Raw genomic sequence first — 14435 nt, 5'->3', positions numbered from 1 at the left:
TTCCGCTCCTTTGCTTCATTTCTTCCATTTTCCTTAGCAGCTCTCTCATGAATAGCAAGTTCAGAGTCCATTCTGGCATCTGCTGTGATCTTTCTTGTTCTTGCTTTCTTCATGCATGCTGGTCCTCATGTCATCTCGCAGCTTCTCAGATGCCCTATCATTGGTGCTCAATGCAGCAAAGGTGTTCTTAAGAACATCTCTAAATTTGGGTAGGATGTCCTACTTTGATTCTTGTGAGCTTGTTTTAATATTCTTCAGCTCCAACCTGAACTTTCTTTTTTTTAAAAAAAAACACATTTTATTGGGGGCTCTTACAATTCTCATTACAATCCACATATACACCCATTGTGTCAAGCACATTTGTACATTTGTTGCTCTCATCATTCTCAAAGCATTTGCTTTCTACTTGAGCCCTTGGTATCAGTTCCTCATTCCACGCCCCCTCTCTGTTCCCCCTCCTCTGTGAACCCTTGATAATTTATAAATTATTATTATTTTGTCATGTTTTATACATTGTCCAACGTCTCCCTTCACCCACTTTTCTGTTGTTCATCCCCCAGGGAGGAGGTTATATGTAGATCCTTGTAATTGGTTCCCCCCTTTCTACCCCACTTGCCCTCCACCCTCCCGGTATCACCACTCTCAACATTGGTCCTGAAGGGATCATCTGTCCTGAGTCCCTGTGTTTCCAGTTCCTATCTGTACTAGTGTACATCCTCTGGTCTAGCCGGATTTGTAAGGTAGAATTGGGATCATGATAGTGGGGGTGGGGTGGGGAGGAAGCATCTAAGAACTAGAGGAAAGTTGTATGTTTCATCATTGCTACACTGCACCCTGACTGGCTTGAATTCTCCCCGTGACCCCTCTGCCTACAGATGAACCTTGGGTCCCCAATCTGCACTCCCCCATCCCATTTACAATTATATGATTTTTTTTCTTTGATGCTTGATACCTGATCAGTTCGACACCTCATGACCGCACAGGCAGATGTGATTCTTCCATGTGGGCTTTGTTGTTTTGGGGCTCGATAGCTGCTTGTTTACCTTCAAGCCTTTAAGATCCCAGATGCTATATCTCTCGATAGTCAGGCACCATCAGCTTTCTTCACCACATTTGTTTATGCAACCATTTGTCTTCAGCTTTCGTATCGGAAAGGTGAACACACAATGGCATGATTTTTTGTTCTCTTCAACCTGAACTTTCATATGAGCAATTAACGGTCTGTTTCATAGTCTATCTCTAGCCGCCTTTTGGCTGATGACTCTGAGTGTCTTTATTGTCTCTTACCATGGACTTAGTTCATTTTATTCCTATGTATCCCACCTGGTGAGTCCATGTCATTTATGTTGTTGGAAAAAGGTATTTGCAGTGAAGAAGTCATTGGTCTTGTAACTATTGATTTTTTTCTTTTTGTTTCCAAAATTCCCATTCCAATCAATATTTCTTGGCTGCATGTTTAATCAATTTTAGACTGAAGAAGTTGGCAGAATTTTTCAATTTCTTCATCACTAACTTTAGTAGTTGGTGCATAAATTTTAATAACAGTTATATTAACTGGATTTCACTGTTGGTGTATGGATATTATCCTATCACAGACAGCAATGTACTTCAACATAGATCTGGAAGCGAAGTATTCTTTTTGAAGATGAATGTAAGTTCATCCCTCTTGAATTAATAATTCCTTGCATAGTAAAACATATTATTTCCTGAGTCAAAATGTCCCATACCTGTCCACTTCAGCTATTGCCATGGATATTGATCCTTAGTTATCCCATTTAATTTTTGACAGCTTCCAATTTTTCTAGGTTCGTACTTTGTATATTTCATGTTACAATTCTTAATTGGTGCGTGTAGCTACCAATTTCTGTTTTCGTGTTGTGCCCCATCATTAGGTCGCTAAACCATTGCTCCATTGAAGTTATTAAGACCAACTCTAGTTGGAGGATGCAGCTGTGCCCTAGTCCTAATTTTGGAGTGCCTAGCAATTGAGGGACTGATCTTGTGGTACTATAGCAAACAATGTTCCTCGGCTATTTACTCGTACTTTTATGGTTAATTCCTCAGCCGTTGATGACCTATTCCTTATCCCTAGTCTGTTCTAGTCTAAAAGGTCTGCTAAAACCTGTTCACCATGGGTGATCCTGCTGGTTTTGGAAAGACAAGTGGGACTGCTTCTAACATCACAGCAACACACCAAGGTATGGTAGATTATGTCTCCTTCTGTGGTAGTTACATAATTTCACATCAACTTGATATGTAAAAGTATAGCAGTGGAGTCTAGTCTACCAATCAGGTCACAACCTGATGGTACCTCCTTGTGCATGTGGCCTTTTCATTAAAAGGGTCCTGGGAACTTCCCCCTATCTCTCTGCTTTTACCCTCCTTTAGGCAAGTCACGATGAGACCGGCCAGAGCCCTGTGATGCTTCTTCTACCATTGGATCCATAAGACTTTGCACCCACCAGCCTGTGATATTCCTACATTGCATGTGGCTGCGTGAGTCTCAAGAGGGACTTGGGACTAGTATTGAACTTATGGAGGAGTTATACTGGGCTGGAATGTCTTCTTGCTATACAATTAATCCTTGATATAAAGCTCTTTCTTACACATATATGAGTGTCACTGAATTTGTTTCACTAGTCAGCCTGGTCTAACACTCTTTCTAAAGCCAAAAACTCATGACCTTCTGGACGATTCTGGCTTATAGAGACAGAGTTAGCTGTAGGACAGAGTAGAACTGCCTGTTTGAGTCTGAAGCTTTAGATCGTTATAGGCGCAGAGAACTCAAAGTGGCTTGTCAATTTGAACTACTGACCTTGTGGTTAGAGCCCAAACAGTAACCCATTACACACCAGGGCTCTGGCCATGTTTCCCTTGGTTCTAGTATTCCTTGATTTCCTTTTATTTGGTGACCTTGACACTTTTTAAAGAGTGCCAGTTAAGTGTTTTATAGAAGGCACTTTAATTTGAGTGTCTCCAGTTCTACCCACCCACCCACCACCCCTCATAGTTTGTCAGGATAAAGCACCATTTGCATCACGTTATATCAGGGGAATTGGACTACTAACTGCAAAGTTGGGGATTCAAACCCAGAAGCCACCCTTTGGGGGAAAGGTGAGTCTATCTGCCCCTCTAAAGATTTGCAGCCTCAGAAATGCTGTATAGGGCTATTACTGACACAGGAGCACTGGGTTAGATCAAGTGTATCAATATAATTTATTACTATTGATCTTAACCTTAATCAAAAGCTGAGGGAATGCTTGCCAGGTTTTACTCCTGAAAATCCATTATTCCTCCCCTCCTTTCCACAGCACGTTCTTTGGAAGGAAATCACCATGCCTGGCCTACAGTTAAGCAGTATGGCGTTATACTCTACATCCCTGACGACACAGTGTATCACTCCAGGTAGACTAGAGAAACAAATCCAGGGAAACTCATATATGCATAAGAGAGAGTTTTATATAAGGGTTATTGTACATTAAGAAAGCATCCCAGCCCAGTCCAAGTTCATAAGTGTGATATTAGCCCATATGTCGGTACCAATCTATAAAGATCCTCTTCAGACTCACGAAACACATGCAATGACGCTGAGTGCAGGATGATCACAGGCCAGTGGGTAGAAGGTCTTTGAATTCAGTGGTGGTGTAGCATCTCAGTGCTGGCAGGGGTCTCCATGGCATCTCCAGCTCCGAGGCATGGGCTCTATCAACACAGTGACATTTGTCTTATCAGTAGAGACTGATAAGACTCTCAGACTGAGTGACTCTCAGATGAGCAGAGAGAGTGTCGCCTGCCTCCAAGGAGGAAAAGACAGGAGTTCCCAGAATCCTCAGGGAAAGGCCATGCCCACACAGAGGCTCCATTGGCCATGACCTGATTGTCAGGCTAGACTCCACGCCTTCACTCTTAATCCTCTCAACTTAACAAATAATTATATAACTACCACACACAGTATCTACATGAATGATTTGGAGCTCTCAGGTACAAGATATTTGTCTCTTCTCTGTAATTTACTTATTTGTAAGACCTTATAGATATTTATTGTATATTTTGGGTTATAATTCAGTACTACTTATTCATTCGATTGCTCAAATTGATCCAGCCTTGTCTATTCAGTGCTCTTTCAGTCTAGTCCTGTGCCCCTTTGGCATGTTCTTGTTCATTAATTTTTTAACCCTTCCATCCATTCTGCAATTATAACCTATCAGAGGCCCATCTTGTGTTTCCTGCTTTAAGAAGCCCTGGTTTATTTAGTGGGGAATGGAGTCAGAAGCAAAATTTGGATGCCAGATGTACTCATTTGTGTATATTTTAATTCTCTAACAACCTTGTGAAGTGAGTGATACATACATTTTTAATAGGCAAGTAACCTTTGTAACTTACCCAAGTCCCACAGCTAATTGTAGATCAAGGCCACAATTCTGAGTCTGGTAATAACAAACCCATGCTCTTTTCGATATGCCCAGGAGCCATGGCGCAAGTGGAAGGGGAGTACCCATCAGTGCCTGCCCTTGGATGAAAGGGAAGAGGAGTGCCTTCATATTTTCCCCCACTAGGAGACAGAAGCAGCCTTTCTCTTGGAATCAGTGTTTCCTGAAGCTGTTCGGCCATCACAGAACTGGGGTGCTGGGAGCAGCCATGGACCCAGGACCTTCAATCAGGCTGCTCCCTATTGGCTCGCTTGCTGAGCGGAGGCAGCAAGGAGATTCTGCCAGGATCAACCATCAGGCAGGCCCAGTCAGAGCCCAGACCCATTCATATAGGGAGAGGGAGGCAGGGGCTGATGAGGAGGAAAGATGCAAAGGACATGACTGAGGGGAAGGAGTCCCCAGATAATGCAAATGCCTAACCAGTTGGATGGCTGACCCCAAATTTGGTGGTTTGAATCCACCCAGAGTCAGCTTGATGAAAGGCCTGGAGATCTACTGAGAAATCAGTGATTGACAACCCTCTGGACCACAGTTCTATGTTGACACAGGCGAGCTGGAATCGACTTAGCAGTAACTGCTTTTGCTACCAGCACTAGAAGAAGAGGAAACATACCTTGGAGAAAGTGAAGTGTAATACACGGTAGCAAAATATCCATTTCTCAGAGCAGTTACAAGTTCGGTGAGTTCTTATGCCTGACTAAACCCTTCTTACTTTGGATATGTTACCAGGAGGGACCAATCTCTGGAGAAGGACAGATCAGGAAGAAGAGGAAGACCTGTTCTGAGTTAGACAGACCCAGGAGCTTCAACAACGAGCCTGTGAGTGATCGCGAGGATGGTTCAGGATCAGGCAGTGCTGTGTTGTAGAGTCGCTGTGAAGCGGAGCAGACTCCACAGAGCATAACACAGCAAAGTACATTGGAAAACTCACTTACTTTCTCCAGGAGGAATATTAAAGCATGCTTAACTGTGAGACAGACAAACAAATAAAGCAGGACAGCCGCCCACTCAGGGATATCTGTTGTTAGAATTTCGTTGTACTTTTTGTTCATTTTCAAAGTAATCTATTCTGCTTCTCAACCACCCAAATGGAAATATATAATCAATTCAATTCCAATCCAAGTCTACTTAGTTCTGTTCCCACCTACACATACAGCGTTTCCTCCTCCACTCCTAACCACCTGGAGCTGGATCAGATCTTACCAGTTCAAGGGCACACATACCCAAACTGCCAAGTCTGCCTAAGACCTCAGATGCCCATCATAAACTTGGGGGTTCTCAGGGCCCCCTCACTTCTGACCTGATGGCTACAAATTTGGTGGTTCTCTCTACCCTGACAGAATCCCCCACAATCAAACTCACTGCCATCTAATCAACGTTAACTTATAGTGACCCCCCCCACACACACCCCGCTGTGGGTTTCTGAGACTGTAACTGTTTACAGGAGTAGAAAGCCCAGTATTTGTCCTGCAGAGCTGCTGGTGGTTTTGAGCTGCTGACCATGCAGGTCTCAGCACAATGCATACTCACCACACCACCAGGGCTCCTGATCCCTGCCAGGACGCCAGCCATAAATTTGGTGAAACCCATATTTCTCTCACTTCTGACTTGCTGGTTCTACTACTCCTTCAGGTTTGATTATTCACTAGAATAACTCAAAGAATTGGGTAAAAATTATACTTGCAAGTATAGTGTAATTATAACAAAAATAATGCAAATGAAGAAACTCATGGCGCACTGTCCGGGCGGACTTCCAATGTGATGCTTCTATATCCCATTGATGTCTCTTACCCTTCCATCCATTGATGTCTCTCACCCTTCCATCCATTGATGTCTCTCACCCTTCCATCCATTGATGTCTCTCACCCTTCCATCCATTGATGTCTCTCACCCTTCCATCCATGATGTCTCTCACCCTTCCATCCATTGATGTCTCTCACCCTTCCATCCATTGATGTCTCTCACCCTTCCATCCATGATGTCTATCACCAACCTCTTGGAGCCCCCATTTGCACAGCCTTTGTTGGGACCTCATTGTGCAGGCGTGCTTGAGTTCAGCCCTCCTCTCCCTTTCCCTTAGGTGGGGCTGACATCACAAGACAGTCCTTCTGCCTGACCAGCCCCCAGCTGAGTCATTTCATTAGCATAAATCCTCAAGTGTGATGCAGAGGCCTCATTGAGAAAATTGAGAAAATTCTGAGACATTAGAGCAGTGGTTCTCAATCTTCCTAATGCCTCCACACTTTCATACAGTTCCTTATGTTGTGGTGACCCCCAACCATAAAATTATTTTTGTGGCTACTTTATAACTGTCATTTTGCTACTATTAAGAATTGTAATGTAAATATATGATATGCAGGATGTATTTTCATTGTTACAAATTGAACGTAATGAAAGCATAGTGATACATCACAAAAACAATATGTAATTATATATTGTGAAATATTTATTTCTAATTACAAATAAATGAAATTTTGTCTTGAAGCATAGTGTAACGTGGATAACAGTCTTAATAGAACACCAGTAAACTGCATTGCTACATTTTGAGACAGTATGCGTACAAAACCAACATCAGCACAAAGGTTGGGATAGCTTCTTTCTCACCAGATCAGAAATTCTTGGACAGTCTTTGCAAGAGCACAAGATCTTCTTCCACAACAAGGATACTTCTGTATTTAGACTTGACAACCCACAAGCAGGAAAACCCTGTTTCACAAAGATATGTTGTTGGAAATGGAAGAAGAAAGTGCAACACAGTTTCAGACAGAACAGGATATAGGTGCAAACACGTGATCCAGAATTTTGTAACTGGCATCGCTGTTAATAAGCTCAATGAACTCCTCTTGTGCTTTCTCAGGAACATCTTCAACTTTGACTGTGAATGGGCTTCTGGCAAGTGCAAATGGGGTGGCAGGTATATTTGGAAAGTATGATGAAATTGCATCTGCGAGCATGTGCAAGTGTTCTTTCACAGAAATTATCACTGTAATTCTTTTGTCTGGTTCAATGTCATGTTCCCCAAAGAAAGCAGATAAGGTAGACAACATTTAAATTTTATTTCTATCCTCTTTACTCTTTTTTTTGGGGGGGGCGCAAAGCTGAGGTTTCATTCGGAATGATCAGATCTTTTCAGTCAAACCGAGGCATGTTGCATTTGGTCCTTGCAATGATCAATTTAACTCATTCAAGATGGCAAAGATGGCAACCAAGTCAGCTATTTTCTGCAGTTCACTTTTATCACTGAAAAGTGCTTTGAAGCCCACATGGAAGAAGCACATCAGCCGGTGTGATCACGAGGTGCTAAAGGGACCAGGTATAAGGCATCATGCAAAAAAAAAAAAAGAATATATATATATATATATGTGTGTGTGTGTGTGTGTGTGTGTGTGTGTGTGTGTGTATATACCATAGTGAATGAAGGGGGAAGTGCAGAATGGAGACCCGAGGCCCAAGTGTCGACCACTGGAGATCCCCTCACAGAAGGGTTTAGGAGAGGAGACGGGTCAGTCAGTGTGCGATGTAGTACTGATGAAGAACAGAGCTTTCCCCCAGATCCTGGATGCTTCCTCCCACCAACTACCATGATCCGAATTCTACCTTGCAGGACTGGATAGGGCAGGGATTGTACACTGGTGCATATGGGAGCTGGAGGCACAGGGAATCCAGGGTAGACGATACCTTCAGGACCAGGGGTGTGAGGGGCGAGGCTGGGAGAGTGGAGGGTATGTGGGTTGGAAAGGGGGGACTGATTAAAAGGATCCACATGTGACCTCCTCCTTGGGAGATGGACGGCAGAGAAGAGGGGGAAGGGAGACTCTGGATAGGGCAAGATATGACAAAATAACAATCTGTGGATTATCAAGGGCTCATGAAGGAGGGGGGAGCAGGGAGGGAGGGAAAAAAAGAGGTCCTGATGCAGAGGGCTTAAGTGGAGAGCAAATGCTTTGAGAGTGATTTGGGCAAAGAATGTACAGATGTGCTTTATACAATTGATGTATGTATATGCCTGGATTATGATAAGAGTTGTATGAGCCCCTAATAAAGTGTTTAAAAAAAAGAAAAGTGCTTTGAACTGTGGTCTTGCTTTCTGATTAAGAAACGTTTTGAGTTCATCACGAAGCTCAAAAACACATTTAAAAACTTTTCCTCTCGACAATCATCTCACTTCAGTGTGAAATAGCAGAGCATTATTCGGTGCATGCAACTCGCTGCACAGTTGCAAAAACACTTGACTATTTAAAGTGCTCGCCTTTACAAAATTGACAGAACTTATGGCACTTCATTACATCTTGTAATTCTTGTGGCAGTGTCTTCATTGCTAATATTTGCCGATGAATCATACAGAGAGTTCCGATGACTTTTGGTGACTCATTCAGTACCAAACGTGAAATCCAGATGGACATCCTAGCATAGCAGGAGCACCATCTGCACAAACACCACAAACCTTTCCCCAAGAGATCTTATGCTCTTTCAGAAATGAACCAACTGTGTCAAATACACCATGTGCAGTAGTTGTCATTTCAAGAGGTTTGCAAAAAAGAAACTCATCGTTAAAGTCGCCATCATTAACATACCTCACACAAACCAGTAACTGTGAACAGTTTGCAATGTCTGTAGATTCATCAAGCTGATGTTGAATATTGGAAGTGGAGTAGATGTAATTTGCTGGATTACCTGATCAAGAATATCAGCAGACATGTCATCTATTCTTCTGTGGACAGTGTTGTTAGATAAGGAAATCGTATTCAATTTCATAACAAATTCGGCTCCGATCATAATTCGAACAATGTCTTTGGCTGCTGGCAATGGTAAATCCTTAGCAATGGTGTTAGATTTCATAGGTCTGGCGATTCTTAGTGCCACCAAATATGAAGCTTCAACACCTGCTCCATTTTGTCTGTGGTACTCGCCACCAGGGTCAAGTCTGGCTTTCTTCAGTCCATTAACTTTGCTTTTAAAATAGTTGTTATCCTTGCTGGCAAAGCTCAGATGCTTGCTATCAAAATGGCATCCTAGTTTGTTCGGCTTTATAGAGTCGGCTGATAGAACTTCACAACAAATAACACATTGCAATTTCTCAATTCCTGCTGTAATTACTGAGGTAAAACCACACTGTAAAAAATTCCCACTATATTTTCTTTTCTTAACATTCTTCTCTACACAATCCATTGTCATGGGATGGTTTGCTAATGAAAATAATATATAACAATAGCTTTAATACTAAAAAAGATGATTCATGACATAGTTCAGTCCATACAGTTCATTAAAGTTTCCTATGATTTACCATTCTCTGTGTTGTTTCTTACATACCTGTTATTATCACAAGGGGTGAGTATTCACAACAAACACAGCTGAATATAAAAAGGCAGATCAGCATCCAGATTGTTTCCCATGGTGTGTGTGTGTGTGTGTGTGTATATGTATATATATATCAGTAGCTGATGATTTTATAGTACATGATTTTACATTTATCCAGTAATTATAGTTCATGAAGTTTCGTTTTACCTCCAATATTGCTGCTTTCAACACAGTAGCTGCTTTTAACAGAGTTGCTGCTGTAAACATAGCAGCTGCTTTCTACACAGTAGCTGCTCTCTGTACTGCAGCTGCTCTCTACACATGTGACTGGTCTGCACAAGTACATTATAGTCACAACCCTGTCACAAATACTTGATGTGATGGAGTTGGTGTAATGATGTCATCATGCTGGGTACTTGTAGGTGGATGTATCTGCATGTGGGTGGACCTGCCTGGAGATGGATAGAGGAGCAGTGTCTCGGTTCCTAAGACTATCAGAAATATGTGTTCTCAGATGCTCTTAGGCGACCTCTGTGAAAGGGTCTTTTGACCCCCAAATGGGTCTAGACCCACAGGTTGAGAACCACTGCATTAGAGGTTCTTGCTCATAAACCATGGACAAAGACCAAATTATTTTGGGTAAAGTTCATTATAAACCACACAGCATCCCAAGATACTACTGGATTTATGTTGCACATAACAATTTGCATCTTCTTTTACACCTAATATTTGAAGGTGATTATTATTCACATTATTAAATATTCTTAAAACACTTGACATCTCATGGCTGCATACTTTTCCACAAGATGGGTATATTAAGTTTGGACAAGGCTGTGATAACATACTGCATACACATGTTTTAAACCTATCCACGACTGTTGTCTCAGAAGTGTGTGAAAGGGGCAGTAATGGTGGGGCTGTCTCAGAGGTGAGGCAGGAACATGGAACACATTAACCCCCAGGACAGTATTTGATCCATAGCAAGCGTTCCGAGGTTGTTAGCTATGCTCATTGTAAACATGTTCTAGAGCCATTTGATCAATAATTGTAATCTTTCAGAAAACTGATATTCTTCAGCATAAGAATGGCATGTAATATTTTAATGTCAACGAGACCTATTTAATATCACTTAGAACAGCACTAATCTTTGTGACATGGGAGTCCGAGGTGGGCCCTTGATAAAAGGGATTGAAAGGTGTGTTGAAGGGTGGGAATTATAGCGGAACAGAATCACTCTGCAACCATACAGCACTATTGGATTCAATGCAGGTGTGGCCAGGACTCAAGAAGGCTAGTGTGTGGATGTGTGCACAGGCATGTGCACGCGTGTTTGTGGTGTGCGCTTGGGTAACATTACAGGGAAAAGAAGACAAGGCCTGCTTGCAGGGTCCATAGTATAGACACCCACGGTCTCCCAGGTGCTGGGAGCCCAGCAGCTGAAGAGCTGGGCTGCATAGCCTGACACAGAATTCAGGCCCAGCAGGGATCCTGGTGTGTTGAGTCAGGAGTTAGGTGAGTGGCTGTCCAAGAACATGGAATGTCCATGTGCAAAGAAGGTGCTATGTCGCCGGACAGGAGGTTGTCCCTCTCTATGCCAAGGTGCCCCTACAGGAGGTTGGTGCAGAGAATTAGGTGAGGCCAGCCAGCCATAAAGGTTAGAGAGCATGCACACATTCAGGCCTTTGAGACGGGAAGACAGTACATTTGAGAGGACCCCAATCTAGGCCAGGAGAGCTTAATTCAGCCAATGGGGTCAACCAGTACTGCCGACCAAGCCTCCCAGCGGAAAGCCCTGAGAAGCCAGACTCCAAGCCCACCTCTCTTCTCCTGCTGCTCCTCCACTGGCTGAGGTTCTCGGCCTCAGGTCTCCACGTGTGGGTGTGAAGTGCCCTGAGGGTGCCTGTGTAAAACCGGAAACTCCTTCTACCCTTTACAAAACTCACTTGGATCACAGACCAGGCTTCGGCGTGAATTCTTTCTCTTTGGAAGCCAAGGATGGAGGTGTTTCCAATCTGAGAAACCTAGCCCAGGTATAAACTGGTATATACAACATTCAAAGTCCCCGAGCCAGACTCGCCACCACTGTGTCAGTTCTGACTCATGGTGACTCTCTAGAACAAGGTGGCACTGCCCTGGTGCATTTCTGAGACTGTAACTCTTTCCAGGGGCAGAAAACCTCACCTTTGTCCCTCAGAGTAGCTGGTCGTCTCCAAAGGCTGCCTGTGTGTAACCACTGAGCCATCAGGGCACCTTTGGGTCTTCTAGGGCAGCTGCGTCATAGGGACCAAGAAGATCAAAGCTAAGGAAGACCCGGAGGTCACAGATAATCACTAAGATACTCAGTTTGACCAAGAGAAACTGGAACCTCAAGCTCTAGCAAGTATACATGACGAGAGCAAAGTTAGTCATCGCTCCTCTGGAAGAGCACAGACTGATCATGCGTGCAACCACGATCGACAAGGCCCAGGCGTGTGGGTGCTGTCCGGAGAAGGGCGTCATGCTTGATTAAGTTTGGGCAGCAAGAACGAAGAAGGCTTGGACAAGGTGGACTGGCACAGTGACGGCCACTCTGGGCCCTGCCATAGACCATTGGCACAGGACCTTGTGGGGGGGTTGCTCTGCAGTGCCCAGGGGTGCCCCGGTGAGAGCGGACAGCATGGCACCTATCTAGACCAACAGTATTGTTCGGGTGAGGCAGCAGGTACCGAACAGTAACTTGTTAAAGGGTTCCCAGGAGGAAGAAAGAGACAGGATGTGCATGTGCGTCCCACCTTCTGTTCTCAAACACTTGCCTGCTACACAGTGAGAGTTACGTGAGCTCCCAGCAGGGCACTAGAAGATGCGGGAGGCAGCCTGGATGCCTCCTGGATAGGGTAGGATGCCCTAACGGGAACTGTGTAACAATCTCTAACGTTTCGCCCGATGCCGACAGTCTCTGACTCGCACCTTCTCTCATTCAAACAGCGAGGCTCGCCCTCTGAGACTGGCTGAGATTGGCTCGCCCTCTGAGACTGGCTGAGATGGGCGGTGATGCTCTCTTTTTGCTAGCGCTCACTGAAGGCCTTTCCAGGACTTCCCGAAACCCAGGCTCCAAGAAAGCCCTCGGAGGTCCGGCGCCTTTAAATTAAGCTCCCCGTTGAGAAGTACAAACCATGAAGTGCTTGACTACTAACCAATAGCTCAGTGATTTCAATCCACCTAGAGGAGTCTGAGAAGAACGACCTGACCATTTACTTCCAAAATATCAGAGTTATTGAGAATTCAACGGGGTGCAGGCCTACTCTAACGTGACTGAGGGCAACTGGCTTGGTTTTTGTGTTTGTTTGTTTAGGCCGCTGTTACGACTTAAACAGATCACTGAATACCCAGTAGGAAGGGACTTAGTACAAAATGCTGGAGGAAAGGGAAGACACTGGGAGGTTTGCAGGAATCAAAGGCAACCATGGTAAACACTGTTAAAGACCCAGTCCCGCAGTAGTGGGGATCTGTGAGTAGATGCTTGGGTGGACAGGCAAGTGGAATGGGTGGGAGAGTGAGAGTCTATCCACGAATATATATTTGTATGTATATTTAATTTTTTTGCAAGTACATCCACAGATGATGCGGAGCATGGAGGGAAGAAATTAGGAAATCATCTTGGACATAACCAATCTCCTTGAAGGTGGGAGTTGTTGGGCCTGCGGCCTCGGCACTGTGGTCTGTTGGGGCACCAGGTCAATTGGCATAGCATAGTCCACAACGGCAATGCTTCATACCCTGCTTTGGGGGACTAGTCACTGGAGCCTTCACAGCTTGTGAGGTGCAGCAAATGGTTTCTCCTTGTCCAGAGGAAAGATCGACAAAAATGGAAAGACATGGACACAAATAGTCCAGTGGTCTAATGAACCGTACAAATGTTAGCTTCCACAACCCTAAGATCAGAAGACCAGTAGAATTGGATAATACCCACCTATGACTACCAACTAGTCCGAAAGGGGTCACATTAGAAAGTCCTGGATAGAATGGGAGAAAAATGTGGATCCCAACTCAAAATTCTAAAAGAAACTAGGCTCAACTGTCAGAGATGGGTGGGATCCCCAAGAGTATGGGCCATACCCTTCAGGTCTGAAATGGAGCTCACGTCCTTGTTAGAATAATCAGCCAAGAGCTGCATTTACCCCAAAGCCAAGTTCAGAGGCTATAGGGGTATGTTAGTCAGGGTACACTAGAGAAACAAAGTCAGAGAAACTCATGTGTATAAGAAAGAGTTTCCTATACAAGAGCAATTGAACATTGAGAAAACATCCCAGCGCAGTCCAGATCAAATTCGTAAGTCTGATAATAGTTCATATGTCCTATACCAATCTATAAAGTCCTCTTCTGACTCAAAAAACAAATGCAATCATGCTGAATGCAGGATAAGCACAGTAGGTAGGAAGTCTTTGGATCCAGTGGTGTAAGCATCTCAGCACTGGCAGGGTCTCCATGTGGCTTCTTCAGCACCCAGGGCTGCATCAGGGTAGGTCCATGTGGCTTCTCCTCAGGGAAGTCTTTCAGGGAGATGGCCTTCTCCGTAGAGTGTCTCACAGGGAGTGAGCAGAGAGTCAGACTTTTCCACCTCCAAGCAGGAAAAAAATCAGATTTCCCAGAGTTCTTAGGAGAAAGCCATGCCCACAGAGGCCTCATTGACTGTGACCTGATTAGCAGACTCAACACGACCCCTTCACT

Source organism: Tenrec ecaudatus, chromosome 8, assembly GCF_050624435.1.
Source record: "Tenrec ecaudatus isolate mTenEca1 chromosome 8, mTenEca1.hap1, whole genome shotgun sequence".
NCBI classification, from domain to species: domain Eukaryota; kingdom Metazoa; phylum Chordata; class Mammalia; order Afrosoricida; family Tenrecidae; genus Tenrec; species Tenrec ecaudatus.
The sequence above is the reverse complement of the archived record's forward strand: the minus strand, read 5'-3'. Positions refer to the sequence as shown.